Consider the following 27,077-nt stretch of genomic DNA (forward strand, 5'->3'; position numbering starts at 1 on the left):
ACTGTAGGGTCCTAAAAAAAGTGAGGTAGGAGAGGATGGGGATGAACAAGCTTCTTTCTAAGTTTGCACTGCTCTCTGACTTTCTATTTATATTCTTTTATTATGAGTTTAAGTCAACTTGTTATCTTCTATGTTCTGCTTTACTTGAAAGGTCTTTATTGATTGCCCGTGATGTACAAAGTACTGTATTTGTTGCCGTGTATTTTTGTAGTCGGCAGCGTGGGGTGGCGATGGGGTGGAGAGATAAATATTTTACCTTCTAAATCTTCAAGGAATTTATGGTCTAGTTAAGAGAAATAATATACACATTTTCTCCTAGATACAGCCCAGATTTCTGAATCCCAGATAAAAGGCTCTTCCCAACTGGACCATGGTCTTCCCTAGTGCCCTCAAAGCACTCTCCTTCTTCTCTTCATCTTGACCTCCTTTGAGAACTTCCAACTACTCACCATGCAGGTTCTTGCCTTGGTGCCTTGGTCAGTACAGTTTCCTTCAATGTGTCTCTCATTTCAGTTACTCTGCTCTCTTCTAACATAGAAACTGATGGAGTAGCAGCTAAGGAACAGTCACATGACCTAGGCTTTGCAATCAGGTGCTCTCATTTGATTCATTGAAACTTAAGCAAATGATACAAAAATAAAAGAAGATCTGAACGCATTTGCTATGGTGGCAGGTGGAATCTCACAGAGGCACCATGTTAGGTATGTCATGGTGACAATGGCATATCGAGGATGGCTGGGTGTCCTGCCTAGGCCATTCCTACCATAAGATGGTTATTGTCCCTCCAGTTCCTGGGCAAGAAGATCATTTTAATCAACTTTGAAATTGCTTTGATTTCTGTCTCTTTCGTAAGCCCAGCCCTCCTGAGATACAGTGAATCCTGAGCCCCAGTGGTCTTTTGCTAAGTCCCTTCCTGTTGCTGCAACCAAAGACAGCAAATTGTTCTCAAACTGTGAAAACTTGTGTCTCAAACATTTTCAGATACTGTTGATTGTAATTAAATATTCTATTCTTTGTGAAATATGCCAGTTACTATGTGAGGCACACTGAAAAATAGAGGTAATTTGAAAGAATACTATTCTTTAAGGATATAGAAAAGTCTAAACTTAGTAGGTCCTTTCAAAGAACAAGGAAGAAGGAATGACTAATGAAAGTTTATTGTGCATAACAAGTGATCTTCTTGACTGTTCTACCAATTATTTTTCTCTCCTTTTTTTCCTCTTTCTCTTTTCTCTCCTTGTTTACTCATTCAACAAACGTCACTGAGCATCTTCATTGTTGATTGGCATTATTCTGGGCTTTGAGGACACAACAGCAGCCAAGACAAAAAAGGTCCCTCCTCTAATGAAACTTCTAGTGTCTGGAAGAGAGATAAATAAACAAATTAAAATGATTATTTCAAAGGGTTAATAGGAATAGCAACAGAGTAATGTGATCTGGAATTATTGGGTTGAGGGCATGAGAGAGGTTGCTTTTCTTGTAGTTAATACAGGCACATCTAGGAAGCCTTCTTTAGGAAGATGATGCTTAAGCTAGGCCGGAATAATGAAAAGAAGCCAACCTAACAAAAAAAATTGGAGGAAGAGTAATCCAGGTAAAAAAAGTAGCATACACAAAGGCCCTGTGACGTGTTCAAGTCTAGGAAAGAGACCAGAGTGAAGGAAATCCAGCAAGTAAAGTGTGGATGTTAGAAGAGGAAGATTAGGAGGAGAAAGTAGGGGCTATTTCATTAGAACTTAGTGGGTCATGGAAATATTTAAATTTTATTCTCTCATTTTCCATGGAATTCTGTTTCTGAATTTCAAATTCCCTTATTAGGAAAGACTTAATTGAATAGAATACTCATCACCCTAGTTGCTTGTATTAATCAAGAGAGTATTTACTCTTCTGACAGATAACCTTCAAAATCTCTCTGACTTAACACCGAATGGAAGAGAAGTATATTTCTTACTCCATTAAATTCCAAACCAATGTTCCTAATCACTGTTGGTAGCTCTGTCTTACTTAATTGTTCACAAACCTAGACTGATAAAAGATTCACCATCTTTAACACATGGCTTTCAAGTTGGCCCTGAATGCAGATATCCAGGCTGGGAGTGGGTTAGGGAATTTGGGGAGAGAATATGTGATTTCATGAGAGGTTTGATGGGCCAGCTGGGAGAGTCAATAAGTACTTCTGCTCATGTCCCTGTGGACAGAATTTAGTTACCAAGCTGCAAAGCAGAGTGGAAAATGAAGCCTGGATGGTGCCCAGGAATAAAGAGAAATAGTTCCATCGATCATGGCCTGTGTCGTGAATCACCCAAGTCTGCCTTTCTTGGTATTAGTGGAGCACAGTGTAACGGGCAGGCATTTGGGGGCTTCCTACTCCATAGGGATGGAAGGGAAATAAAGACTATGTATTTAAAAAAAATGAAATTCAAGTAAATATGATTTTACCCCTAGAAAATGAAGAACACTGAAGTTCTGATAATGCAAACTACACAGAAAATAAAGCTGAACAAAATTTTCCCACCTGATTGAAATGAACAGAAAATATGGTAATTTTCAATGGAAGGAACACTTGCTTTGCTAGAGCAGTGTAGTGGGCTGACTAGTGCCCCCCCAAAAAATATGTCCATGTTCTTTATCCCTGAATGTGAACTTATTTGAAAATGGGGTCTTAAAAAAAAAAAAAAGAAAATGGGGTCTTTGTGAAAGTAACTAAGTTGATTATTGCAGGGTGAGCTCATCCTGGATTTAGGAGTCCCTCTGCATGGAAAACATGTGACCAAAAAAAAAAAGTAAATTCCCACTGTAACATTGCCCTAGTCAGTACTCCCAATGTACCCCCGCACCACGGCCTTGCCCAGCCCAGTATCTCGCCTCCCCATTTCCAGGGATCTTTAAAGAGCATCTGTAAAACATGCTCAAAATTCCATCTCTCGGCTCAGCCCTGCAAGCAAACTGCTGTGTGGAATCTGGCAGGTGTTACTCAGCTCTCCCTTGTCAGACCCCAGCATTCACAGCTACCTGAAGGAAGCTCAGCAGGCTTGTGGTCATGCACACACCCAGCCAAGCTAAAGCTCCTCCTGTTCCTGGAGGTCATAGCAGAGCATTTTTTAGGAAAGGGAGGGGACCGATCCTCTCTTCAACTTCCTAGTGACTGAGTCCCATTGCAGCAGTGTCAGTTCCTAGGCTCTCACTAGGTCCCTCATGACATGGGTCCGTCACGCTCAGGTCCTAACTCTTCTCTTACCTAGAAGCTCTTATATGACCCAAGGGATTTGGTGGGTGGCAAACATCATCCCATTGCCTCTACTCTTTCCACCTCTTCCATTGCCTTGGCACCTCTTTCTAAAAATAAATAAATAAATAAATAAATAAATAAATAAATAAATAAATAAGAGAGAGAGAGAGAGACAATAAGTTTATTGCCTTTATTCCTATAGCCCAAGCAAAAGCACCATGAAGTCCATATAGCAACTTATGTAAAAAGAACCCTTGGTAAGGGAGAGAAATATCACCTAGCCACACACTGCTCCTGGTAACATCCTCACTTCATAGGGGAAAAGGAGAAGGGAAGGAGAGGAAATGAAGGAGAGCAGGTGTGAGGCTGTCAGAGACAAACAGCTTCTCTGCTTGGTTCCAACTAGTGTGCTGAAGAGCCATCAACGACTTTGAACCTGGACTCCAGGTTTCCTGTTGTTACAGGATTTCTTTTCTTTTCTTTATTCTTTTCTTTTTTTTTTCAGTGCCCTCTGTTCTTGGTTCTTGGCTGCTTCGAAGAATGAAGAGGTGGACCAGACCAGGAGTGGTGGGCAGCAATGCAGTGTACTGAGCCATAGGACAAAGCTCCTGAAGAGGGAGGGCACCTGAGAGGGTTGCCACCGGAATTTCTAAGTCTAGAGGTTTTTATGGGCTTGTTGGAGGGCTGTTTTAATCTGATTGACCCTCCACACACTTATCACCCAGTCAGGTTTCTGTCATCTATCCATCACATGGGAAAGGGTGGAGGACTCTTTCCAGGGTGGCGTAAAACCCCTTTGAAGGTGGTTTCCTCTTAGCACGGAGGGGGCAGGTGTGCTTGTCTCTGCCTTTCTCCTAACTATCCTCTATTAGTGTCTCTTGTTACTGTTTCCACTGCCCCCCTAGGGGAAGAAAGTTCACTTCCTCAAGTCTTGGTTGGATATTCGTTGATGAGAAGTTTACAAGGCTTTAGTTTCCGGGCTTTGGTTGAATTCAACCACAGGATTTGGGTTGAGAATAGATAAGATAGGGGATCCCTGGGTGGCTCAGCGGTTTAGCGCCTGGCTTCAGCCCAGGGCCTGATCCTGGAGACCCCGGGATTGAGTCCCATGTCAGGCTCCCAGCATGGGGCCTGCTTCTCCCTCTGCCTGTGTCTCTGCCTCTCGCTCTCTTTGTGTCTCTCATGAATAAATAAATAAAATCTTTAAAAAAAAAAAACAAACGAGAATAGAAAGGATGTGATTTGGTGGTCTATTAGCCCTGTGAAAGAGATCTCAGGAAAAGTGCTGGCATCCATTTAGATTGATTTTGTATCCATAGAGGCTAAAAGCAGGCCTAAAATAAGAGGAAGAGATATCAATTGCAACTAAGGAAAGAAGCCAAGAACAATAACAGAAGGAGAATGAATTAGGTTTGAAGAATGAGTTTTGGGTCAGAAACAGAGAACAGGAAGGGAAATTAAGTGTGACATGTCAAAGATATATAGGTGATATTGTATTCATTTGCTAGAGCTGCCATAACAAGATGCCACTGATTCCTGGTGGTTTAACAGAAATTTATTTTCTCAAAGTTCTGAGGCTAGAAATCCAAGATCAAGGTGTCAGTAGTGCCCGTTCAGTTCAGTTCAGTTCAGTTTCTCCTGAGACTTGCAGATGATCATCTTTTCTCAGAATTTTCACATGGTCTCCCCTCATGATATGTCTCTCTGTGTATTCAAATGTCTTCTTCTTTTAAGGATACTAATGATATTGGATTGGGGCCCATTTTATCAGCCTCATTTTAACTCAATTATTCCTTAAAATAAATACTTCATCTCCTAATTACCCCCGAAGAACCCCATCTCCAAATATAGTCACATGAGGGATTAAGGCTTCAGCATATGAATTTTGGGGACACAGACATCCAGCCAGCCCACGTCAGGTACAGAGGCATCCTGCCTAGGCTGAATGGCTCTGTGATCTTAGACACCTGCAAATGGTATTGGATCCTTAGCAATCACCATCAATGAGCACCTCTCTCCATTAGGTCCCTTGGCCTGAGTGGATGCTTCATTATTCCAAGTGGTTACTTATAGTTTATTTCCTTAGCCCCCAGCAATCTATTGGCTATATCCAGCTCCTTGCAGATAGGACTCCTCTAGGCTTCTAGACAGCTTTGCTGGAGATACTGGAGATAACCCAATACTGCTCTTGCTCCTATATGGGTTACAATCTGGTTTGTGGAAAACTCTCATTTCTTTGCTTCAACAAAGTCTGAGAGTTCAGGCCTATCCCAGTGAGGATAGCAAAGGTACTTCTAGAGCTTTGCTGCCATAGACTGTATTGGTATTCTCAGACATAAATCCGTTACTCGTCCTCAAGCTTTCTCATTGTGGAAACATGTTTTAAGTCTTAAGAGTGGTCCTATAAATATTACCTTGCCTTGATAAGCTTCTGGTAAAGGTTTATCCACTCCCTGGAGTGGGGTGGAGTGAGGACTCACGGTGTAGAAACAGCTCTCTCTAAGGACATCTCTTCACCGATTCTTCTGCCTACTTTCCGGTCCTTCGGTTGAGATTTTCAAGAGTCAGTGAAAGTTTCACATCCGTTTTATTTTGGGATCCTGGTCAAATCACACATACTTGCCCAAAGAGAGTCAGTGCATGCAAGAGAGAGAAAAAGGAGGGTACTAAAACTGTTGAAAGAAATGGAGATAGAAATAGAGGGATAAGGATAAAAAAGGAGAGGAGAAAGAAGAGAAGGAGGAAAGGAGGGAGAAACAGAGAGAAATGGGCAGCTCACATTTGGAGAGTAAAGAGTTATGTTCTACCTCTTTGAAGACAAAATAACTACATAAATTATTTGGGATTCATCGACATGGAAGATTCATCTCTTGTTCCCTGTTTACTTATTCAATTATTTACTTGTAACAGAATGGACCCAGTGATATTTATTTTATACTTTGGGTTAAGGATACTTTTTATCCTCAAAAATAAACATTGTAAAAATGAAATAAATGAAAATATTTCTAATTTGGCATTGAATGGAAATGCATTAATAAGCCCATAAGAACCTTCCATTTAACTTTTTCAGGTAAGCTAACCCTAACTAAATGTAATTATCTTTGTTAAAAAATAAGGTTTCAAATAACATATCCACAACAAAGAGGATAAAAGACTAACCAAGTAGCTTAAAAAATATTTTTAAACTTCAAATAACCTTTGAGCTATATCTTTATTCTAACCACAAAAAGAACTGTGACTTAAGCTTTCACTTTACTTGGTAGATATCACAGTAGTATTTGTATAGCAAATCTTAAACTACTTTCTGTGTATTGCAATCTTTAGTCAATGAGTAAAGACAGTGATGATGTTAGGAAGTAGAGTTTTCACTTTTAGAGAAATGAGATACAAATATGGGAGAGAAGAAGGCTACAAAGTACCTGTAGCGTTGGATTGGAATTTTCCATGGTTGAAAGACAGGAAAAGTACAAGATGAGTTTGGAACATTTTGTGGTGCACAAAGTAAGGAAGTGCTGGAAAAAAAAAAAAAAACTGAGAACATGTCAATAGGACAAAGGACTCTCCTGAAGGGGCTTCCAATGGTCAAATCTGGCACCATGGGTATATTAAAATTAGAAACAGTAGTAAAGGATTATAACCCATCGATTAAAAAAAATCCATGTGACTGTACTGCTAATATGTATAAATAGAAAGGACAATTTTTTATAATAGAAAAATGAAAACTATTAATAGGAGTAGAGGAATGATGATATTAGAAAATCAACCATCTTGTGATTAGCTTAGTAATAATTGATTCAGGCATGAATCATCAAAGGGTAATAGAACTATAGTGTAAATTTTGATGAGATACAGGATATGTACATTATCTCAAAGCATCTTTCCAGAAATTAGTTATTGATCACCACGAATGGCATGTGATGTGATTCGTAGAGGAAAAAAAATTACTTCATGGTTGTCCCAGACAAAAATATATAGCCGGTACTGCATTATAAGAAAACCCCCATAAATTGTTGGGAAATGTTTTACAAAATAACTGGCTTGTGGTCATCATAAAAAGTCAATGTCACCAGAGACAAAGAGAGCCTGAAGAACTGTTCCAGATTAAAAGAGAATAAATAAATAAAACAAGTAAATGCATTGTATGATCCTGAATTGGTTTCTTGAATGAAGAAAAAAATTCTGACATAGAAATTATTGGTATAGAGGTGAACTTTGAATATGGCCTCTACATTAAACAGTAGAAAATTCACTGCAGTAATGGAATTACTAAAGGCCCAAAATATCATAAGATATATATTCAGCTTCAACAATAACCAAAGTAATATAAAACAAAAACAAATTATATTACTTAATGCTAGCAAGCACATTGCAAAATAAGTACTCACATACCACCCATATGCGTGTGTTTTGATAAGTGGATGGATGGACGGACGGATGGATAATGGATGGATAGATAGGTAGGTAGATGGAAATACATATTTTAACCTGAGCATTTTCAGCTCTTTAAATCTATCCTAATAAAATCTTTTACTATTCTTGCATCTTTTTGGAAATTTTGTTTTCTTTTCAAAATACTAGTTAAAAGCATTCTTTTCCCTAATCATAAGACTGGTACATTACACAGTCTAGAACATTTAGAAAGTGTGAAAAGTTTACAAAGAAAATAAGGAGTACCTGTAAGCCTACACCGTAAATCTAACCACCATTAATAAAGGAATATTTAAAAATATATTGGAAACATACTGGGTAAATAATTATGTTTTCTGTTTTTTAACTTAACATTGTATTATGTTATCAAATAATATTAATTTCTGAAGACCTTATAATTTAGTGAAAGCATAGTATCATATGGCTATAATAATACTTTATTATAACATTTTCTTTACTGTAAGACATCAAGTTCACTTCCACTTTGTTATTATTATATTGCTCTGGCAAATGCCTCTGTACATTCATATTTTACATATCTCTTATTATTTTCTTAAGGAAGACTTAAAGAAGTGAAAATTTTCAAGTTAAAAAGATCTACCTATGGATCTACCTATCCATCGACACGTATGATCTCCACATTGCTTTCTGGAATATTTTTAACCAATCTCATACTCCTGCCAATGGTATATGAAAGTGCCTATTATATTATATACTTACTAGCTTGTAGCACTATCATTTTTTTGTTTTATATTGCACTGATTTTTTATAGGTGAAAATTTTCCTTATATCTCTTTTGCCATATTACTTCTGTGAATTCTGTTTTTATGTTTTACTCACTTTTCTATTGAGAAGTTATAGTTTTCACTGCTTGTTTTATGTCACATACACACATATATTGATAGTCATACCGATAGTGAAAGAGCCGGAGATGGAGCTAGAAATAGAGGCCTAAGTATGGAAGGAGGGAATGGGAGGAGAAGGAGACAAACAGAGACAGGGAGAGATAGCGATGGTGTATATGATACAGATACAGATTTTCTATCACTTTAAGATTCCTGAGGAAGAGATTATCTTTTCTGGGTGGTTTTTATTATAATTCCCCTGGTAGTACTGTTTCTCTAAATAAGATAAATACTTATTCTCCTATCTTGAAGCAGCATATATATATTCTACATAGATTTTTTCAAGAGTCTGTACAGTTGTTATTCTAACTTTTCTTTTGCTCCCTCTAGTGAGAAAAATCTATTTCTGTAGTTTGTAACATTCCTGGCTTCTTTTTCGGTATTTAGTGCCCTCTGGTGTTTGCAAAGAAGGATAACAATATATTATGCCTCTAATTCATTTTCTTTGCTTTTTGTTTTCTATTTGTTTTTACTGAAGTTCGATTTGCCAACATATAGTATAACACCCAGTGCTCATCCCGTCCAGTGCCCCCCTCAGTGCCCGTCACGCAGTCACCCCCCCCACCTCCCCTTCCACAACCCTTTGTCATTTCCCAGAGTTAGTAATTTTCTGCTTATTGGGATTCCTTGGCACAGATGGATTGTATCTGTATGGATTAAGGTAATGCTTAAATATTTTCAAATTAACCCCAGAAACAAAAAAACAGTGACAGTCAATTAGTTATTTGAGGAAAGTTCTGGCATTAAAAAATACCTGCCGTCTCCGTCTGGGAAATGACAGAATGAACATTGCCTGGGAAACGTAGTTACCAGAACAGCTCTCCTGTCCAAAGCCAGACCGTGAAACATTCACATTCCATCTGTGAAGGCCATTGCTTGCTAATGTAACAAATACTGTGGGAATAAAGGCAGCAGGAGGAAATGGGAACTACCAATGAGGAGGAAGGAGGAGAGGGAAAGGAACTATTTCTCTTTGTGATTAGAAGACTACTTATATTTTTTCCAGGCAATTTTCCTCCTCTTGGGGATTCTTTATTTTTTCCTCTAATACAGAGATTGTACATTAGCCACCTCTGCAACTTGGGGTTATTTCACTTTCTTAACGTGGGCTTCTGTTTTCTTATCTGTCCACTGAAATGGACTAGTTCACGCTTTTTATTTTTTTAAAGATTTTATTTATTTATTCATGAGAGACACACAGAGAGAGGCAGAGGCATAGGCAGAGGGAGAAGCAGGCTCCATGCAGGAAGCCCGATGCGGGACTCGGTCCCAGGACCCTAGGATCACGACCTGAGCCAAAGGCAGAAGCTCAACCTCTGAGCCACCTAGATGCCTCTAGTTCAGTCATTTTCAAACCTTTCTGATGGGGAATAAGAATGGACACTCATTCAAACAAAACAGTCCATGGAAGTCTAACGTAAAACACAGGGAAAATTGTTTTGGTTCTCTGCCATGTAACTTTCCCTTTTGTTTACCTCCCAGTTGACCTCTAGATTACCCCTGAGGCTTTCCAAGTTCTTGAGGAGTACATTTTGACCAATAAAGGAAATTTACAAAATGCCCCCTTCCCATAAATGGTGAAATGTTACCCTCAAATGCAGAAAGTTTGCTCTCTATAAGTGATTTTGTACACAAAAACACGTGAAATTTCTTTCATTTATTTATGTACCTAAATACTTAATGATAATCAGACATTATGTTTGATTCTGGGGGTACAATAAGTTGATAAGTTCCCTGTCCTCTTTAAGTATGTAGTCCTGTAGGGGAGACAAAGATTAATGAAATTATTACATAAATAAATATAACATTATGAAGGTGATGCATTAAATAAAGGAGAAGTAAATGCTACCATGGGATCGTATAATAGGAAGATTTGATCTAGACAGGAATATTAGGCAGGCTTTCTAGGGGAAGTGATGAATGAAGTGGGATCTGAAAATAAGAGTTACATGGGTAAAGCAAAGAAGTAGTAGTACTTCATGAAGAACACAAGGCGAGAAGCAGCATGGTGCCTCAATTCATTGAAGATGGTCAGTGTGTCTAAAACAAAGGAAGCAAAGGGCAGGGGAGAAATGGGATGACCAAGGGGCAGGACAAACCAAGCCTTGTAAACTACTCAAGAATTTTGATCTATATCTATATATCTCTATCTATGAAAAATAGAAAGCCACCAAAGTGTTTTAAGCAGAGATGACATCTTCAGGTCACTCTGTCTATAGCATGGTGAATGTATTAGAGTGGGGGAAGCAAGAGGAAGTAAAAACATGGACAGGGATACATTTCTGGACATATTTTAATGTCTGGCAGAGAGATTATGTTGGCTTGGACTGGGATTTGTTCATGAGGACAGAAAAGTAGATATGTTTAATTAAGTCTTAAGGGAAAAAATTGACTCAACTGGGTAATAGATTGGATACAGAGGGTATTGCAAAGGAAGGTGTCAAAGATAACTTCAAAATACCTGTTTTATTCAACTGAATGGATGAGACATGGACCATCACAAAAGGGTAAAGATTTTGGTGAAAGAAGGGGAGTCATGAGTGTGGTTTGGATGTGTTATGTCTGAAGAGTTTTTGAGACCATTTTTCAAGTTGACTATTGCAAATTAATACTTGAAATGCAAAGGAGCTATCCACCTTGGAGATATAGGTCTGAGTGTCATCTATGTTTGGGAGCAATGGAGACATGAGCATAGAAGATGGTTCTAAGAAACACAGTGCAAAGTTACAATATAATTGGGTCTCTGATAGAACTTTAGAAGTTTCAATGTTAAATGGCTAAGGAAAGAAGACAAAGAGGTTAAAGAGAGCAGCCATTGCTATAACTAGGTCAAGAAAGTAATAGATCCTGTAATAATGGGCAAGAAAATGTTTCCAGAAGAAAGGAGTGGTCAGCAGAATCAAATAATGCTGAGAAGTTAGTTAATGAGGCCTACACATATTCACTGGCTTTAGCAACAGTAGGTTTTGAGGGCCTTTCATGAGACTTGTTTCAGCACAATGATGGGGTCTGGACTCCAGACTAATGAGGTCAGAAGAGTGAGTTGGAAATGAATTGAAACATATCTTTATATATATGTGGCCTTAAAAGTGAAGAGAGAGATAGACTCCTAAATGATGCAGGATGTAGCATTTGAGAGAAAGATTTTAATTTTGAAACAGAAGAGACTTGAAGATGTTTAAACACCAGTGGAGGAATCCAAAGAGAGTCACAATGTATAAAAAAGAAAAGGAATAAGAGTTAACCAATAATACAATTTTCAGAGAAGAGTGAAGATGATAAGATCAAAAATATATAAGGAGGTACTACCCCAGGGTGGACAAAGGGGCTGCACATCTACTCTAACCAAGAAGAAGCATTGTTAGCTTACTTCAGTATACATGGCAAGTGTGGATATTTGATGGCAAGTGAAGCAGGCATTTGTGTGTGTGTGTGTGTGTGTGTGTGCCTATATATTCATAAACCTCGTATTTTCTCCAAAAAGTAAATGATGACATCATCTGCTTAGTTTTGAGAAAGAGAAAGGAGAGTTAAGATTTGAAGTTTAGGTCAAAATAACAAAAGAAGGTGACCAGACAAATGTAGGAGAACAGACTGTCAGTGTTGACCATCCACCAAGGTTGGTTACCATGGATTTATGGGTAGCCGATCTGCTTTCCTTGACTGACTCACCTCTATTGCATTTTGCCTTTCACCACATATGGTTTAGCTGGAACAAACGTAATAAGAAGACACCCATGGAAATAACATTTTATGTCTATTTCAAACAGTTTGCATGGTTTCACTAACTTTAATAACGTTTTGAAATTCCCTGGAGCCACACCTGATGTAATTGAATATGTACAAATGTAAAACAGTGATCTAACCATTTAGCATAGAAAGCCATTTCGAACAAGAAGAAAGAGGACAAAAGAAGCACATGACCACAGAATCCAATGGGGCAGTTCCATTTTGATACACTAATCCTTCCTGAGGTTGGAGAGGCAGGAGGGGCAAGGTATGGTTTCTCCGGGCTTTCGGAATGCTTACAGAGGCAAATCTACAATGCGATGAAGCATGCTAGTATCCACGGATGAAAATGTTATTATGCAAAGGAAGGCAGTGGGGATTTAACGTGACTAATTTCACTTCTAAATCCATTTTTCATGCCATTGTATGATACCTTGGGTCCCGAAGCTAAAAGAACAGGTAAAAAAATGGCAAGATAGCAAATCCTAGAACACTGTGCTGCTGCCACTTCCGTTTCATATACAATCTATTATCCTTTCAATGAGACTGACCTTATGTAAGCAGCTATTTTTTTGTTTCCAATCAAATATGGCTTTAGTGTAACAACCCCCATACCTTCTTTTACTTCAGCTTTCTAGCGTATTTGATGCAAACTTTCATGATTTCCTGAGTGATGGGAGTATCTTTGTCATCATGATGGGCCCTTGGGAACTCATCTGATTACTTATGCTACCTGCTACCAAGGTGGCTTACGGTGGGCCCTTGTGGTCAGGTGATATTAGCTCAATCTCCAGGGAGGGTGTAGGTCCTGGAGATTGAGCTCAACCACATGAATAATGATTCAGTCAACTGTGCCTGCATAATGAGTCCCAATAAAAAAAATTCTGGACACCAAATTGCAGGTAAGCTGCCCTGCTTGGCAATACTCATGCATATTGTCATGCATTGTGGCCATAGGAGGAGGTAACACTATCTGTCCATGACTCCACAGACTGGGATGGTAGGAGGGATGACCAGAGGCTCCATGTTTGGGCTTCCTATACGTTGCCCTATGCATCTCTTCCTACAATTCATTGTAATTTGTATCCTTTTCCTGTAATAAATGTGATTTTAAGTATAATAGTGAGTTCTGAGAGCTTTCTAGTGAATTAGAAAGCCCAAGTGGTTTTGGAACTGCCAAACTTGCAGTTAGTGCCAGAAGTCTTGGGCAAGGTGGCATTCTGGAGGACTGTGCCCCTAACCTCACAGTTTAGCTAACTCTTAGTGATGCAGATCCAAATCAAAGCTTTTGAATGCCCCTCTTGACTCTTTAGATGCTCTCAGACTCTACAAGGCTTATCTTTCTTTGCATCCTAAGTGAAGGTTTAGCTGTTCTTCAAATGTAGTTTTCGTCCAAAGGCCTTGTGAAATCTCTACTAACACCTATCTTCAGAAATAATGCCACTCTGGGAGGCTTAGCAGTGAGATGAAAAGACCCTTTTCCTCATAACATCACCTTTAAAATCAGTATTTCTGGGTCTCAAAATCTTAGAGCTGCGTACCAGTCAATGGCTGACCAGAAGACAATCTCCACAGTCTCGAGTAGGGAAAATTTAACCTAAAGAATGACCAACAGTAACAAGATCAGGATAGTGAGAGTTTGGTGAGGAAGAAGTAAAAAGAGTTCCAAAGAACACAGAGATAGGGCATATAAGGACGAGCTAGCATCTTCAGGGCTGAGATAGGACCCCCAAAGGAGACTCTCTCCCTAACACCAGGGCTGACATCCAGATCTGTTGGAGAAGGCTCTGCTGTGGCCCATTGGATGATAGAGAAATTGCTGTGTTGTCTCACTGATAGACCTTGCTGGAAATCTACGGTCAAGGGGCTAGGGAAAGTTAGTCCACAGAAAGGGTCTTACCTGAAACATTATAGTACAAAATTACGTTGGTGAAGGGATGCTAGTTGAACCAAACACCTTATTAATGACAGTCAAGAAATTCCTACCTAAGTCCACTGGGAGTGTTCCTAAGAGAGGGGAAAAGGAATAATGATGGGACAAGTATGGAAAGGACATACAATTATGAAGCAAAAGCGATAGCAGCATGGCTGGGCTGCTTACTTGCACACGTAGGAGTGAGAGTGAGGGGATTGAGGGTTGGAGACAGGTGCAGGTAGAGGAAATCTTGCTTCTTGGCAGCTGGGCAGGAGCTGGAAGACAGTGGGCAGCAGGGATTGGGTTGGACTGGAGGAGCCAGGAGGCCTTTACAGACCATCAATGCCTCCTTCACAATTTGCTTCATCTGTAGCATTATAGAGTGGTTCAGGAGAGTAGTAGAGTGTCTTCTCTCCTTTTTGCCTTGTTTCTTTCTTTAGCTGGGTACCATAAATCTTCTTTTTATATTTGGAAGTGGGCAGTTACATCATTTATGTAAAGGAAGGATATGGGTTTTGAGCAATCACCCTGGTTTTATAATGGCACCACAAATCGCATTCGCTCAGTGCAGAAGGGTCTGGAAATTTTGCCAAGTTCCTGAATGCACATGCAGTATAGGTACAACCTTTTCCATAGAGCATAAAGCTTTAAATGTGGTTTCATTTGAGTCCTCAGATGGGAAATAAATGTTCAGTGAAATGAATGAAATGCCACTTGAGGTAGGGAAAGGAATAGTTTAATATTTTCGAATCTGCTATGTTTAAATCACCCTGTCCAGTAAAGGCAGATTTCCAGCTCATTGCTAGTTGGTGGACTCGGATTGGCTGCCTCTGAGCCTCTGAAGTTTTCTGTGCATGTGTGCTTAGGGAAGGCAAACAGATTTTTTTGTGAATTTACAGAAAAAATGCCCCAAGTATTGATAAGCATATTTATGGTAGGAAGAGACAAGAAAAACAAAAATATTGTATAATCAAAACCCGCAAGATTTTATAAAAACCACAGTTCTACAAAAACACTTTGCAGAAAAATAGAACAGGAAAACATCTTGGGTATATTCTCATCTATCCTCTTAATTTCACACGAGGGGAACATGGAAGTTGGGTTTTTCCTTTGATAAACAACTTTGCCTTCATAACCCTTTTAATAATGCAAGTATATTACCCCAGAATGTACCATATGGACACGGAGATGAAGTTGTAATTACAAAACCCACCAAAACAAAACCATTAACTTTGAGCTAAAAAGGGCCTAAACCTCACTGAGTCTAAACTCTTAATTTCTAAATTAGGAAAGAGAACCCTGTTAAGATAGAGGCCTCTCTAAGCCAAGACCATAAATGATTTCTCCTATTTTTCTATTAGTAGCTCTGACATTTGCTAGATATAGGACTTCTGGCATTCTCCTCAGTGACCATCACTTCTCTCTGTTATAAAATTGGAATAATAATTTTTATAGGATTTTTGGAGGGTTGAATGAATTAATAGCTAGATAAGTAGTTTCCAAATGTGATGTACTAAATAGTCACAAAAGTAAAAATGGGTAGACTGTGTACTAATATATAAAAGCAATGTGAGTTTGATTTGTTTTTATTATGTCAAAGGAAAACTTCGAGGTGATTCTAAGCACCGAGTAGAGTTTTTATTTTTATGCAAAGCTCAGTTTTCAGAAGCTCTGACTTCCAAAGAAAACAGGCAGCGTTTAAGGCAAATCCACAAAGTGTTTGACATAAACTGGTAGGAATCAGCATTACAGGAGTGAAAAGTCACTGTTCTTGTTTCGGAATGTGTGCAAGCCTTCATCTATTTTTGAACAATATGCCACACTATTGGTCACTTTTGGATCATCAATTATCTGTTCGCTTTCTACACCTTCTATTATCATGGCAAAAATTCAGTTTGTCAGAAAGACAAACAGAAATGGAACTAGTTCACTGTGGCAAAGGCAACGTCAAAGTCCAGCTTGGATGAGTTTCTGGGGAGAAAGAGCCTTGTGGGCTCTGCCCCCTTCCCATCGTTTCCACCTCTGTCCTTCTTCCTTATCTTACATTGTGTTCATTTTTAGCCCCTTAGTCATTTGATATATATTTTTATACTTGTCTTGCTGTTTGTGTCCACCCAACAAATGCAAGCACCATGAGGAAATAGGTCAGAAAACCAAGAAGAGTGCCGGGCGTACTACGCACTCAGTAGGCATTTCTTATATGATGCCACCAGCCAGTCCGTGGGAGAAATGGAGGGATTTGGAATGTCAAACACAGCTTTTACCTTCTGTGATTTTGCTCATTCCATTTGAAGGAACTCCAGCAACCCTGCCTCTCCTAGGGTCTGACGCCGCTTCACACGTGGCCACATAATTCAACTGAAGTTCGAAATAGGTTTCACGTTGCACCTCCATTTCCTTAGTGTGGATTTAGTTATTTTAAGAAGCCAAGTAAAATTCTTGCCTTCCAGTGAATTCCAATGCGTGGAAAAAATAAGTTTTATTTACCTGAAATGATGCTTGGTAAAATGTCTACAATCTAGGAAATGTGTTCATTTTTCAAGTCTAATGCAGGACTTTACCCTCTTCCTATTGCAACTCGTCAAAAGCGTTTCCAATACATTAGCTGTCTTAACTATAGAGGACATAGGGTGTTTCTCTCAGGGATTTAGACTTTCAAGTAGTCTTCTCACAGTGACATGAGATTGCATTAAGTGGAAAAGATCAGCCCTGGTCAAGAGGGCCTTACTATTCCCCTCGACTTGACTAAACTTTGGCAGGCTTCTTCCTGGCTGTAGGCCTCTGACCTCCCTTCCCCTGGAGTACTTGCTCTAGAAAACTTGTGATTCCAAACCCTTCTCCCCCCTCCCTTAAGATATAAATATAAAAGGCCTATTGCTCACCTCACAGCCCAAGAATGTCTTTTTCAAGGACTTGAGAATCATCTCGTTGAAATGTGAATATCAGGGAAGAAAGGGTCCCTGTTTCCCAGGATCCTTGGGAGGGCAGGAGCTTAACTTCAGCTTATTATAAAATTTTACCGTCTATTATAACTATTATAAAAGTTTACCTTTTCTTTTGGGTAAGGCCAGTGAACAGACACAGATGGCCTTCTCCCCCCACCCCAGCTCCTAAACACTCTCTGGTTTTTTTTTCTCAGAGGAGCTGGGTATCCAGATTTGCTCTGTGTTTAGAGAACCCCCTTGAGATCTACACACAGCATTCAATTATAAGTTTTCAGTTGCTGGTAATGGTATTGGAATAAAATCAACTTCTGTTCATCTTGTCCAGTGTGATATTTCTTTAACACCCCTCTTTTCTACATTTGTTCTCAAAATCAGAACTCAAGTGAATGCTCTCTGTAGACCCCAGTTGGATTCTCTGATGACCTCTCTTCTTTCTTCCTCAAAATACATAACAGTATGTTCAGGATTTTATTTCTAGAAACAACTCCTTGAATTTATTATTATTTTTTTTCTTTTGGAGCTTCCTGCCATGGCACTATGACTATGGATACATGTTTGGAGATATATTTCATCATAATTACTCTCATTTACATTGACAATGAGCATTTAATAAAATAACTACATTTTACATAGTATGTTTGTTCCTGAAGGCTATCCAAGTGCTCAAAGAAATTGAATAAGTTTTATTTTTGTGGTCTTCTTAGCATAGTGATATATTTTGGGGGTTGTTGTCCAATTCTAGATTTTAGTAAAAACACATTTTTTGGAAATGGTAATGAGGCAGGAACCTTATAGCTCAGGCCAATTCCATTCAGATATCATCATTTGAGAAACAGGAACAACATAAATCAGCATTTGGCAGTTATTTCGTGAATCAGTCAAAGGACAGGAAGTTGCAATCTTGGCAAGAGACATTAGGGAGGCAAGGTTTATAAGTAATACTTTTCCTGGAGTTTTACTGAATATAAATATAAATGGCATGTAAGAAAAGGGAAAAGTTGATCTCAATCCCCCTCCTCAAAAAAGAAAAAAAAAAAACAAAAACAAAACAAACCTTAAGCATTATTCACTTTCTAGTGGCATTGTGTTCTGGATCTCAAGAATTTTGTCTGTGTTTTTCCTTTTGTTCTACCCCTAGGCCTAGAGCAGTACTTGGTTAAAAATAGGTCCTTATTAAAAAAAAAAAAAATAGGTCCTTATTAAGTGAACAGAAGAGATTCTCTGTTTTAATTTCATTTTAAATGCATGGCCGGTGGAACCAAGGCACAGGGATCAACTATAGGGATCTCTTCTGATAAAGCCAAGTGCAAAGTGTCACCAGGATGGGAATATTCTATGGAGGTTAGATTCTTTATTGAAGGGAGGAACCATCACCGTTAGTTTCTGGGGAAGCTTTTCTTAGAAAAATTTAATAGTAGTAGACATTTATTGGACTCTTTTATGTGCTGAGGGCTGTGCTAGATATTTCACATAAATTAATTATCTCCTTTTAGTCATCATAGTGATGCTACACAGTAGATCTTATTATTATCCCCATTTTAGAAAAGATGATCTGGTTATTGTCCTGTCCTAGACACCACTCATGGATCATGTCACATTCCTCCCTCCACCCCCCCCCTTTTTTTTTTTTTTTTGCCTACTGTAAGCTCCCAAGAGCTGGACTTGAGATGCCTAAAAACCAATACCAGAAGGAAGAAACTAAAGATTGCACAAGGTGAGAGTTTATTGTATCAAAGATATCAGAAACTGAGAACAGAGAGCTAGTTTTGGTAGTGGAGAATTTGGATTAGAGTTTTGTCCTTCATAAAGGACATATTTACATGTCCTGATCATATTTATAATCAGGACAATATAAATATTCAAATGATCTTAAGATGAAAACTAATTGGTTTGCTTTTCTTGCTTTTCTTTGCTATCTGCAAGAATTGAGTGTAAATGTTTCTCCTCACTGCCTGAATGGTTTGAAGATTAAGTCCTCTTTTCCTTCAAAGAAAGGAGGATAATATAGGATCTAAGTTTAATGAGCCACCAGGGTCAAGTGAGAAAAATGCAAAGGAAGGTTAGGGTTTGGTTTTGTTTTGTTGTAAGATTCTATTTTCTTATTTATTTGAGAGAGAGAGAGAAAGAGAGAGACCTCATGCCCCTGAGCAGGGGGAGACGCAGGGGGAAAGGCTGAGAGAGAATCCCAAGCAAACTCCACACCAAGAGCAGAGCTCTAGGTCGGGCTCCATCTCATGACCCTGCGGTCAAGACCTGAGCCCAAATCAAGAGTGGGACATTTAACCAACTGAGCCACCCAGGTGCCCCAGAAATGCTAGGGTTTGATGAAAGAGCTAAGAGGACAGGAGACATGGAAGGCAGAGGTGAGCTTCTGTGAATCCAGGGCGAAAGGGAAAGAGAGGCAGCGGTGTGGCTCCTGGGGCTGGGGGGATCCAGGCCCCAACTCCTCGGAAGTGGCCTGGAAAGGCTACGAGCCCTCTGGAGAGAAGGGCTCTGAGAGGCATTCTGGGAAGAGAGGTTCACTGTTCTTTTGCTTCCCTGAACTATGTAGGTAAAGACTGTAAGCATTTCTCCCCTTCTGTGTCTCCCTTGTGTTAAGTCCCATCAGGAGTAGTTTTTGTGGGATCCCCAGGTGGCTAAATGATTGGGCATCTGCCTTCGGCTCAGGGCATGACCCCAGGTCCTGGGATTGAGTCCCGCATCGGGCTCCCCACAAAGGGCCTACTTCTCCCTCTGCCTGTGTCTCTGCCTCTCTCTCTGTATCTCTCATGAATAAATAAATAAAAATCTTAAAAAAAAAAGGAGTAGTTTTTGTCTTTTTAAGCCAAAGTGCTTAACAGGAACACTTCCCTGCCTGGAAGCCTGTAGGAATCTGATTAAGAGACTACTACCCCAAGGGAAGGTGAGCCTCAGACCTCTTGTCCTGAGACAAGTTCCATCCTTCTGATAACCGGTATTTAAGGGTCTAAGTGTTGTTTTGTCGACATAGTATTATTTAGTCCACTGTATGGAGGAAGGATCCCTAACGTGAGAAACCTACATTCTGAATTTACACTAAATGCATCCATAGTTTATTAAGATTCTTATAACCTTATAACCGAATTTTTCTGCTTTTTTTTTTTTTTTTTTTTTTTTGGCTGATGGCTGTAAGGTGCGCTAAGCTAAAACAGTACTCTCTGTGGTCTAAGAGAAGCAGCTTCCAGTTCCAGCTCTGCAGCAGACCCACTGTGGGGCCCAGACAGGTGACTGGCCCCTCCTGGGCCTAGAACTCCCCCTTTGTAAAAATGTAGCAGGTGGGTTAGTGGTTAGATGGGACCGCGGTCAGCTCTGTTGACCCTGGATCCCCTTCCTCTTCATTCTATCCCACTATTCAAATATTCACCACCAGCTGCCAAGTGAGCCCACTAATCAAGACTAAAAATAATAATAATAATAATACAACGGTATTTGGAAATTGCCCCGGGGATCAAGTCTGATTGAAAAGGGAGTAGTAAATCCCACAGAACTGAATATTGGAGAAGCTGTTAATTTGGTGGCCTTTGCTGCTTTCTTGACTGAAATTTAAATGCTGGGAAAGGAAGCCCGGGGAGGTGAGGGAGACCCCGGGCTGCAGGCTGCAGCCACTGTCTGCTGTTTGCTCCAGTCCTGCCAGAGCTGGAGGAGGAGAGGGAGGTTCTCGTCTCCCGGTTGGAGAACGAATCTTGTGGACAAAGGAGAGTGAGCAAAGTGATTAGAGTTTTATTAAGCAAGGATACGGGGAAAAGCTGCAGGATGAGGGGTCCCCACCGGGTTGCCAACGTGGGCCTCCACGGCCAGTCTTTTATTTAGAACTGACAGTGATAATCAAAATGCCCTAATGCATTTCTTTTCTTTTTCTTTTTTTTCTTTCTTTTTGGGGGTGCCTGGGTGGCTCAGTTGATTAGATATACGACTTGATTTTGGCTCAGGTCATGATCTCTGGGTCATGAGATCAAGCCTACGTTGGGCTCATGCTGGGCATGGAGCCTGCTTGGGATTCTGATTCTCTCTCCCTCTCCCTCTCTCTGCTCCTCCATCATGCCCCCCTCCCCCAACCACCACATGTGCTCTCTCTCTCTTAAAAAAAATGCTCTATTACATTTCTAACTGCCCCTGGCTGGTGGTACCAAAACTCATGCAAAACAAATGTGACTATTTCCTGATGCAAACTCACAGATGAGATATTGCGTATGAGTATGTTAAAGACTCTGAGAAGAATTCCTTTAATTTTTTTTTTCAATTCAGCGTATCCTAAATAACTACAGAACCTCAGAATGGACTCCACGCTCCCCCGCCCTCTTTGTTTTATGTGAGAACACCAAGTGAGATCCCACAGAATGGTCTTTGAAAAATATGGCTTTAGGAAGAAAGACCAGGAAGCTGGGAAGGGAGTATTAGAATGTAAAAAGATACTAATGATCATCTAATACCTGGCATCCACTATTTACCTTATAAGCCAGATATGGCCTACTTGACCCTGGGGATCTGGGGAGTTTTTGTTTTAAACATGATTGCTACTCATGATCTTTGGGGACCTAATCACCTGTTTCTAGAACCATGACACCGACTGGCCGGGTACCAGGCTAACTGGCTTGGATCAATGAATCATTTTCTTTGATGCTGATAGTAGCTCATTATACACTTTGAGCTGTTCAGACATCATTTTGTTAACATTCCTCACAAAACAACAGGGATCCTTATGAAAGATGCCTGCCAAAAGGAAAAAAAAAGGTGATAAGCTCTCCATATTCACTTTACTTGTGTTTGAGTCACATGGACACATTGTGGATGCCTTGGTTCACTTCTGGGTTCAGTTAAAAATATTAAGTAAGCCTGTGTGCAAGGATGTCTAATTACGTTCTAGTCACCAAAGTGGGGGCATTTTGCTGTATTCCGAATTTTATATTTTGCCATTGGGAGAAACCAGCCCAGAAGCTGGTCAGTGACAGAGATGTGATTTGGACCCAGAAATCCTGACCAGCCCCCCAGACAGTTATCTTCATACACCTCCATTTTGTCATCTCTTAATAAAAAAAATTACTGAGATGTGGGAAAAGAGGTATTTGGAGTGAAAGGTGGATGAAGGAAAGAAACTGAACTTAAGTGGGAGAGAGTCACAACAGAAAGTTCTCAGAACACTGTTATTTAACTGTTCCACTGGGTGAAGAAGAAAAAAAAAATCCAAACAGCTCATTTCATGCCAAATATATAAGCAGAGTAAAGTTAACAACCACGTTGGTGAACCGTCAGCGCCTGGAATATCTATTATCAAGGAGCAGTGGGTTCAGATGGTAGGTTCAGGTTTCTTGGGGGCACATAATTACAATGGACCAAATAAGGCTTTGCTTTTCATCCAAATGTAGTGTAAAAGGAGGTTTGGGTTTCCTGACTTCCAGCCTGTCTTGGGCAGGTCTTGATATGGTCTTTTCTTGAAAGACCTCAAATATTTTTTTTATCCCTTTTTTTAGTCTCGATGCCTTTTCTCCTCTGCTATTTGGTTGATAAAGCTTTCTGGAATCCCACTCTCTCTCTTCTCCCTTGCTGCGTTACAGAAATGGACTCAGACAGGGAATGGTAACTCTAAACTCTATTCTTTTGATAGTTCTCCGTTAAGAGAACTCTCTACGTGTCTTGTTCTCATATTTAAACTCAAAGTGATAAGAGCAGTCTCATTATAAGCAGGCAAGCCCGGATTAGTCTTCATAGCATCCTTCTCCCCAGGCCTGTTAGTCCTCTTTATGTCAAAATCGCAAAAACACTTATTGGAAAGGGATTGAGGTGGGAGGATGTGGAGGAGTCAGTGGTAGTTTTTTGAGAGATCAATCCTCAAGTTATGTGTCAAAGGAGAATTCCAAGACTCAAACACCTGTGAAATATGGACGTGGGACAGTAACGGGTGAAAAGGGTCAAGTATACCAAAATTAACTATTCATGCTACTGACGGCAAGGGTGACTAACATTAGGGCAGAGTGGATCAGGTCATAGGAAATACTGGAAACTAGCAAACTCTACTGGGCCTGCTCCATCCAAGAAGGTCACACACTCCTTACCGTAGCCAGGGGCAATATTGGCTCACTGTTGGCAGCTTTCAAGGGAAACTGTAAATCTATATTTTAGATATTGGCAACCAATTTACAAAAGCATTAAGGGGATGAATATGTCAAATAAAAATCTGTGGAGTCTCATTGGTCCTTGGCTTAAATCAACAGTTCTATCTTCGCATCTCTCTGCCCTTCTGAGCTACAATCTTCTAATATCCGGCACATTCTGATGGCTTTCTTCTCTTTAGAGTTGGTTTTCAGTGCACAGGTATCATCAGTGTTTTTTTTTTAAAGCTTCTGATTATAACTGTTAAAGAGCCAGCAGGGGGAACCCACAGACTGTATGATTTAAAACTAAAGGAATAGATTTTTAAAAATTTGATGTACGGAAAAAAAATTAATACAATTTTGAGGACCAGCCACCAGTCTGGTTACCAATTTGGGTTGTGCCTCATATACCAACCCTTGCTTTTACTTGTCTAATAAAGTATTGCTATGCCAAGCATCGTGCATATAACTGGAAACATGGAATGCAAAGTTTTTTCTGGAACTTTGGTTAGCAGATGGAATGTGGCTTACATGCTGAAAGGAAGAATTATTCCCTTATCCAGATTTTTCTGAGTGCTGACTTGGTTGAGTGAGTGGGTAATGTGTCTTGCCACATTCACGTGGACACAAAATGAACTTATATCAACCCATGTCTTATTATTGAGATCTCACTCTGAGGGGAGCAGTGTTCTAGGCATCACGGAGTGGCGTAATTTTGTAATACTGATTTGCTGCCCTCAAGGAATTTTAGGAATGTTTAGAATATTGAAGCTAGTTCTGAAAGCTGGTAGACACACACACACACACACACACACACATACACACAGAAATGGCTAAATTAATACGGTTTGTTCTGTGAGGAAGTTTAAATAGGATTCCTGTAGGAATGCAGTTTTAACTTTTATCTTGCAATGGAATATGTAAAAAAAGATAATACTTGTAGGGAGACTGGGGAAACTTAACAGGTACAGTTGTCTAGAAGTTGAACAGTTGTGGCTTTCCCAGGCTATGTCTGCCCATGAAGAGGGCTGAGAGGGACCAGCCCATAGGCAGATCTTCAGCCCACCCATAGCGGGGCAGAGTGTTAATGGAATACTGCTGTCAGGAAAGAGAGGTGGGGTGAACACAGAGGCATCTCTGGGACCAGTTTCCCTTCCCTTTTTTGCTCTTTCCTAACCTTAATTTAGGTATTTCTCATCAGCACATGTCAAAAATAAATTAAATCTGTAGGGATTCTTTTCTTTACTCTGAAAATATAAAATGAAAGGAAAGATTTTGGTTTTCTAGATAACCAAGTTCTGAAGATGAAGCCTCTTCTCTGTAGAAAAGATGAAATCTTTTCCCAAGTGTTTATCTTACTGCAAGAGCTTGTTTGGCCTGGTTTGACTCACACACTTTTGGTTATACTATTGTTTTGGAGAAAGAGAGAAATCAACCATCAGGAAAAAAAGAGAGAATAAGGCCATTGTTGACTTTATTATCTCTAAATGAAAGCCTGAAAAGCCCCTTCAATGCTGTCAATCTCCATATTCACAGTTGGCTCTCTTTTTAAAAAATGGGCTGCTACTATTTGGGAATAGAATAATGTTGGGTGATAATCAAGCATAGTCTAACGATAGACTTATTAGCAAACTGAGAGGGGCTAGAAATTTTCACCTTTATACAGAACAGCATTAAATGACCACACTGTTGCACAGTGGCTTTTCTTTGTTCCTTTTCTTTTAAATTGAAATTCAGTTAGCCAACATATAGTACATCATTTGTTTCAGATGTGTTCAATAATTTGTCATTTGTGTACAACATCCAGTGTTCCTTTCCTTCATAGCGAATCAAGTTAGATTATATCTATTAAATATGCTTTCACACTTTGGACCCAGACACTACTGCCTATAAACAAAATTAGAAGTAAAAAGGTGAAAAATCTCTCTTTCCCTTAATTCGAGAAATAAAAATGTAGAATTTGGGGGTTTTCATGTTCAGCACAAGCTGCCAAGAATTCTGGTCACAGCTTAGTCGGAATTTAAAAGGATGAGATAAAGCCTCTCAGGACAAGGATAAAGTTTGACTAATTTGTTGTCATCATTCTCTTACATTTACACCCCCTTTCTATTTCTGTGATTATGCCATTATATTGAAAATGGTATTCTGTTAGCTGGGAGATATTTGAAAATTTGTTGTCATTTAAAAAATTCTAAAATCTTTTCTTTAAATATTGTATTCATTTATTTATTTGAGAGAGAGAGAGAGAGAGAGCACACACACAAGCAGTTGGGTGGGTGGGGAGAGGGGGACCAATAGAAGAGGGAGGGGAAAAAATCTCAAGCAGACTCTGCATTGAACACAGAGCCTGACTTGGGGCTCAATCTCACCACCCTGAGATCATGACCTGAGCCAAAACCAAGAGTCAGATGCTTAACCAACTGAGCCACTCAGGTGTCCCCAAAACTATAGTATCTTTAATAATGATTTCAGTCTAAGGCTAGCTCCAAGAAGATACTGCTTAAGTCCTCAAGCATGGGGGATACTATAGGACCAATGTAGTTTTCCAGTAACCTCCCAAGCACATGGTGGCTGTCAATATTTAGAATAACACCAAGACTCTAGAGCTCATGGTCCCAAGGTAATAGGTCCTCATTGTTGTAACAAAGAAACTCCAGAGCAGTTTTCTACACTATCTCAGATTTAATTAGAGCCAAGTCTTTCCCAGTAGCCCCTCACCCACCCTTCTTATGTAGTCAGAATCTTTTCATTCAGAAGAGAGCTCCCCACCTCATTTAATTCTCTGTTCATGCCAGCTGCCCTCAAACTCTTCACTTGAAGAATTATTACTCATTTTCCTTAGGTCATCAGTCAGAACAGATCCACAGAAGATTTTATAACTCCTGAATCAAAGGAGAAAGTCATCATCGGAGTGTTTGAAAAAAAAAAAATACAAGTATTGATTGTAGATAAATCAGAAAGAAGTCAGTAAAATCTTTCCTGGGTGAATTGAAGTCTATTTGGGATCATTGAGTCAGCAGAAAGAAAGGGCAGGACTTAAGTGAATCTCAACTCAGCTTCTATACTAACTCATGTAATTAAAAAAAATCACAGTCCCTGTCTCTCTAATTCAACACAATAATACTGGTATGATAAAGATGTGACAGAGACACATCAAATGAATGATTGTAAGATTGGATCAGCAAACATATTTTAAGAATCTAGCGCATTATATTGCGCTTAGGAGATGATTATTTTCACCTTCACCGTTTGACTTATAAATTTAATAGGCAAATCTTATGTGAGGAAAATGCAAGATTCTTTAGTTTTACTGAGCGTACTCAATTTTTCAAATGATTCTCAGACTTCTTAACTATTTCTTCAATAAGGTCCTTTCAAAATCATAGTTCAAAATCATCGTTAGATTCTAGGGGATATTAGGTTCATCATAACATAGTTGATGAAATCAGATTTGAAATAATTAAGTGACTTTTCCAATGTCACACAGCTAATTAGTTCTCACCCTGGGAGCAGAATCCAAGGCTCCTAACCCATAAACCAAAGGCTATTCATTTAATTCACATTTCTTAACAATTTATATACCAAATCCTAAAGTCTGTGTTATGCTTTTAAAAACTTTTACTAAAGGAAAGAAAATGATGATAAACTAGTCTCTATTACACATCCTCTAGAAAATTCAGCTCTGATAACCTTGGTCCTCTAAGGACCTGGGATTTTTTTACCATCTAAAATGCAAGTGCTGCCTGGAATGCTAATCCAAGCACTGACTTTTGTGTCAATGGTAAGGATGACTCATCAATACCACTGTTTGTAGAATGT

At 39.4% G+C, this 27,077-nt stretch overlaps 1 long non-coding RNA gene across 1 annotated transcript; it reads right to left on the reverse strand.

Moving 5' to 3' along the window:
• Positions 1-972: 972 nt before the first annotated feature.
• LOC140614664 (uncharacterized) lies at positions 973-9,439 on the reverse strand. Its single transcript, XR_012015461.1, has 3 exons — positions 9,373-9,439; positions 6,649-6,741; positions 973-1,360 (listed from the first exon to the last, which is right to left on the reverse strand). It is a non-coding gene; the product is annotated as an uncharacterized lncRNA (long non-coding RNA).
• Between the last annotated feature and the right edge of the window lie 17,638 nt (positions 9,440-27,077).

This window comes from Canis lupus, chromosome 23, assembly GCF_048164855.1.
Source record: "Canis lupus baileyi chromosome 23, mCanLup2.hap1, whole genome shotgun sequence".
NCBI classification, from domain to species: domain Eukaryota; kingdom Metazoa; phylum Chordata; class Mammalia; order Carnivora; family Canidae; genus Canis; species Canis lupus.